The sequence below is a fragment of the Euphorbia lathyris genome, chromosome 1 (genome assembly GCF_963576675.1).
Source record: "Euphorbia lathyris chromosome 1, ddEupLath1.1, whole genome shotgun sequence".
Classification (NCBI taxonomy): domain Eukaryota; kingdom Viridiplantae; phylum Streptophyta; class Magnoliopsida; order Malpighiales; family Euphorbiaceae; genus Euphorbia; species Euphorbia lathyris.
In genome coordinates this window covers 93,772,700-93,778,699 of record NC_088910.1, presented here as the reverse complement: position 1 = coordinate 93,778,699, position 6,000 = coordinate 93,772,700, and positions in this window count along the sequence as shown.

Sequence of the window (6,000 nt, the reverse complement as noted above, 5' to 3'; positions counted from 1 at the left end):
TCTAATTCTCTACACATATATATCTATATATAATATAAAACAGTAACGATGGAACTGAGGTGTCACTTCCTCATTTTTTAGTGATAAAAAATTTAATATATTAATTTTAATTTTATTATATATATTTATCTATAAAAAAGATTATTTTATCCATACTATATCTAAGAGTTCTACAGAATTTAAATTAATCCCTAAAATCTCTCTAATTCTCTACACATCTATCTATATATAATATAAAACAGTAACGATGGAACTGAGGTGTCACTTCCTCCTTTTTTAGTGATAAAAAATTTAATATATTAATTTTAATTTTATTATATATATTTATCTGTAAAAAGATTATTGTATCCGTACTATATCTAAGAGTTCTACAGAATTTAAATTAATCCCTTAAATCTCTCTAATTCTCTACACATCTATATATAATAAAAAACAGTAACGATGGAACTGAGGTGTCACTTCCTCCTTTTTTAGTGATAAAAAATTTAATATATTAATTTTAATTTTATTATATATATTTATCTATAAAAAGATTATTTTATCCGTACTATATCTAAGAGTTCTACAGAATTTAAATTAATCCCTAAAATCTCTCTAATGCTCTACACATCTATATATAATATAAAACAGTAACGATGGAACTGAGGTGTCACTTCCTCCTTTTTTAGTGATAAAAAATTTAATATATTTAATTTTAATTTTATTATATATAAATATATAAAAATTGATAAAAATACAATCTAATAATTACAATTAATGACATAAATATGTTATATAAATTAAATATTATTATTTGATTTTCACATTTACTTTAAATAATATTTTTATAGATAAATATAATAATAAAATAAAAACTAATATATTATATATTATATTTTTTATCAGTAAAAAAGGAGGAAGTGACACCTCAGTTCCATCGTTACTGTTTTATATTATATAGATTTATATATTAAGATGAATCCGTGCATCACACGGGCCAAAAACTAGTTATTATTAATAATTCATGAATACAATCTAATAATTACAATTAATGACATAAATATGTTATATAAATTAAATATTATTATTTGATTTTCACATTTACTTTAAATAATATTTTTATAGATAAATATAATAATAAAATAAAAACTAATATATTATATATTATATTTTTTATTAGTAAAAAAGGAGGAAGTGACACCTCAGTTCCATCGTTACTGTTTTATATTATATAGATTTATATATTAAGATGAATCCGTGCATCGCACGGACCAAAAACTAGTTATTATTAATAATTCATGAAGAAAGAGAATTAAACTAAGTTGTTTTCGTGTTATCTAAATTTTCTATAATGGACCGGGATCAAATTCAACCGCTTGTAATAAGAAAACGTATATACACAAATATATATATATATCACTGAATACTTTTAATGACACGTATATACATGTGAAAATTGCATTTTACAATTATCATATCAGATATTGCCTTTTTCATATCTTTTTTAAGTCATGATATGCCTTTTAATTTTCTTTTCTATTAAAGTATGTAAAATTCATATTAACAATGCAATTTTACAGAATTAATCATTAATTTCGTGCTTTACAGTATACCTTATTATTGTTATTATTATTATTATTATTATTAATAAAGTATGTATAATTCCTAAAAAGCTAATCATTTTTTTTCTAACAAAGTAATAATAAAATATATATATAATTATTTCCCTCATATTTCATTACTTATCTTTCTTACTTTTGGAAAGTTAATCACACTCCTTCCATTCTAAAACAAAAATTCATTTTTTAAAATCTCATAAAATAAATATAAATCCTTTTTAACTACAAATATTTGGTCATTTACCATATATCAAAACCGTCAATGACATCTGTCAAAAAAAAAAAAAAATATTCAATGACAAAATATTTAGGCTTAATACATCATTTGCTCCCTGAACTTGTCCAAAATGGTTGATTGGCCCCCTAAACTTTCAAAGTGTCTTGATAGCTCCCTGAACTTGCATAAAATGTTCAGTTAGCCCCCTGAACTTGCGTAAAATATAATCAATTAATAATTCTGTTGTAAAAAAGTAAGTCAAATGCGGAAGATATGTTACACGTTCCTTAGAATGTTATTACATACTTCACAAAATAGATTAAAACATGTTAAAAAAGAATTTCTTACTTATTCAACTATAAAACATTTTCTTCTCTAATATTATAATCGCATACCCCGATCTTAGTCGTTTTACTTTTTTAAGATATGTGCAACATATCTTCCGTATTTAACTTATTTTTTTACAACCGAGTGATTAATTGATTATATTTTATGCAAGTTCATGGGGCTAACTGAACATTTTATGTAAGTTCGGAGGGCTATCGAGACCCTTTGAAAGTTCAGGGGGCCAATCAACCATTTTAGACTAGTTCAGGGGGCAAATGATGTATTAAGCCAAATATTTAATTAAATTTAAATTTTTTTACCGATGTCAATATTTTAATTGTTAAAATAATTAAATTTGAAAAAAAAAACTCAAAATTTAATAAAACTGTTACCTAATATCATAAAATTTAGGTTAAAGGATTAAAGGTTTATACTTCTTCTTTATATCATTTTAGTACTTTTTTTTTTTTTTTTTTTTTGTGTGTGGGTTAATTTAAGATATGTACTTGGCACATATAATTATTAGATCTCATTCTCGTAGGAGTAGGAGTCCCTCTTTCTCGTAAGAGCTGCTAGATTTTTTCTTTCAATTTGTGACTTCCTGGACTTTTGTTTGCATTGGTTTTCTGTTCCTATACGTTTCATCTATCTCTGGAGTGTCCAGTTTTCGGTTTGATTTGTTAAAAACATGGATGGGGCTCTGAATAACCTAACCCTAGACGACGAGGAGAACGACCTTTTAGAGTTTCCAATTGTGACTTCTGATGCGGATGCGAGAAGTAGTGGCTTGTTTCCGGTCGGTCGATTCCTAAAGGAGCGACTTGTGAACTACGACACCATGAGAACCCGCCTAACTGATATATGGATGCCGAAATACGATGTTGTGATAATAGTTGTTGATAATAACCTATTTACTTTTGAATTCTTCCACAAGGTTGACAAAGATAGGATCATTGACAATGGATCGTGGTCTTTCGACAACAAAATACTGGTTTTGGCGGATTGGGAGCCTGGTTAATACCGGAGGAGGTGGAATTGGAGATAATGGATATCTGAGTTCAAGTGTATGACATACCTATTGGATGTATGTCGAAGATAGTTGCTAGACAGATTAGTGATTTTATTGGCTCGTTCTTAGAATATGCTGCTAAAAATAATTTGAGTACTTGTACTTTTAATTACATGTTGATAACTTGTGGAAAAATCCTTGATCGGAGCACTTCCCTGTGAGGCGCCGTTGGCCGAGGACACTCCGATGCCAAAGTCAGTAATATTTCTGAGAATAAACTGTAAGCACAAAAGTAGAGAATCAGTAAGTGTACCTCAATAGCTTGGGATGCAAGCTATTTATACTCATGTAGTTGTAACTCTTGGTAACTAGAAAGTCTCCATTAATGCCTCATTAATGGCGGTTACTGATCTTATTCAAGTATGACCGTTAACTCATTAATGGATTATTAGTTGCCTTTATTGGGAATCAGCTTGGCCATTCTTTGGGCGTATCGATGTTTGACGGCGGGTCTCCCAAGGCGTTTGACCCTTTGAGGCGTGTTGAAGAATCCATAGAGCCACCTATGAGTCTTACTTTATACACCATCTGGAGATTCGTCGGTGGATCCTTATCCATAAGAGTATTGATGGCGAATCCTTCATTCTTTATCTAATTATCCTTTTTCCCCATGTATGATATTTGGATGTTACGGAGATGTAGATGAACAGTCATGTCATTACTTATCTTTAATTGCTATCAATTCTCCATTAATCCCAGCATTTATCCTTGAAACCCTCAGAGTTGAGGTATTCGAACAGTTAAATCTTTATTTCCCTTTAATGGCTATTAATTGCCATTTAATTGTATTTATTTCCATTCATGGATAGTAATAAAGGCGTCTTTTGGTATTCTTAGATCCGTCAAGGCGTATGTACGCTCTCCTCGGGAACAATGGCGGGTCTCGTCATGGTCCACGTGGCGTGGCATAATGCTAAAGACTCATTCCTTTTCTTCATTATTTGCATATTCACCCCTGCATTAATCCTGCATTAATTATCATTAATTCCACATTAATCATGCATAAATATCTCTTTTAGAAGGAATCATGGTTTGCCATTATTTCTATTAATTTTCCCTTATTCCTTATTCAAGAATAATTTGGGTTGTTATCAGAAGCCCCCCCTAAAGGTATAAAAAGCTCTTTAGGGCTGTCTAAATGGTGATTTATTTTTCTATCTTGGAGGAAAGTGGACCCGCCCTAGATGGGATCATATATGGATATGATGCACTTTTAGGGGTTTTTTCTTCTTCGTGGATAGGTGGTCAGCTGTATCCATTGTTAGCCTCTAGGGGCTTCTTTTCTTCAGTTCTGCCATATTGAGGAGAATGACCCGCCCTTAGGGATCGGTAAGAATGATCAGCCATTTAGGGAATTTTTGCGCGTCTTGTGGGGGCGTTTTGGCACTCTAGGCATTTGCCTTTTTAGTATTTACTCATTTTCCAAAGTGTTTTTACTTTGCATTTGTGAAGGCGAGACTTCGTTATTTCTATGATGAAGATGAGGATTCATTACTTTGATGAAGACGAGGCTTCATTGTTTGGATGAAGATGATGCTTCATTGTTTGGATGAAGATGAGGCTTCATTATTTGGAGATGAAGACGAGGCTTCATTGTTTGGATGAAGACGAGGCTTCATTATTTGGAGATGAAGACGAGGCTTCATTACTTGGAGATGAAGACGAGGCTTCATTACTTGGATGAAGATGAGGCTTCATTATTTGGAGATGAAGACGAGGCTTCATTATTTGGAGATGAAGACGAGGCTTCATTATTTGGAGATGAAGACGAGGCTTCATTACTTGGAGATGAAGACGAGGCTTCATTACTTGGATGAAGATGAGGCTTCATTAATTGGAGATGAAGATGAGGCTTCATTACTTGGATGAAGACGAGCTTCATTATTTGGAGATGAAGACGAGGCTTCATTACTTGGAGATGAAGACGAGGCTTCATTACTTGGATGAAGACGAGGCTTCATTATTTGGATGAACCATTTTCTTTCCAGAACTATTTTTACTAATGCATTATATCTTTTAGCAAGTAACTTTTTAGAACCTGGTTTACTTAGGACTTCTCCAATTGTTTAGGGCAGGTGGCCAGCCGTACCCCAATGTGTGAACCTTTTTTGAAGGTTTAAAGCTTTTATTCCTGGTGAGGAAGTTAAGCTGCCCCAGGTGATCGATTGTTTCCTATCTTTGAGGTAAATCGATCCGCCAGCGGGTCTTAATACTCTCCTTTTGAGAAGAATACTTGAGGGTGTAAAGATCTCACGTTTGAGAAATTTTTAACCCGTCCCTGACGGCGATCAATCGTTTCCTATCTTTGAGGTAGATCGATCCGCCGCTGAGATTATTGTTCTCCTATCTTTGAGGAGAAAGTTTAGGGTGTAATTTTCTCATGTTTGAGATAATTTTAACCCGCTTTTAATGGTGACCAATATTTTTCCTGTCTTTGAGGAGAGAGTTGAGCTCATTTGAAAGCTCTTGAGGGTCTGTGTTTCTTATCCTTGTGGAAATGGGAACCGCCCGTGATGGGGATCAATTGTCCTATCTTTGAGGTAATTGATCCGCTTGTGGAACTTTTCATTCGCCAGCCACTGGGCGTATATCACCTCTTTTATTACATCCGCCTTCTTCAGCTTTGCTATTTCTTCTTCTATAGAATTTGGAAAGATATAGAAAAAAACTAGGCAAATGAATATATAAGAAGTATGGCAAGAAAGAATAAATTATAAAATATAGGATACTATAACAGTTTAATGCACATATAAGAATACGTAAAAATAATGATTTTTAGGCCCATGGTT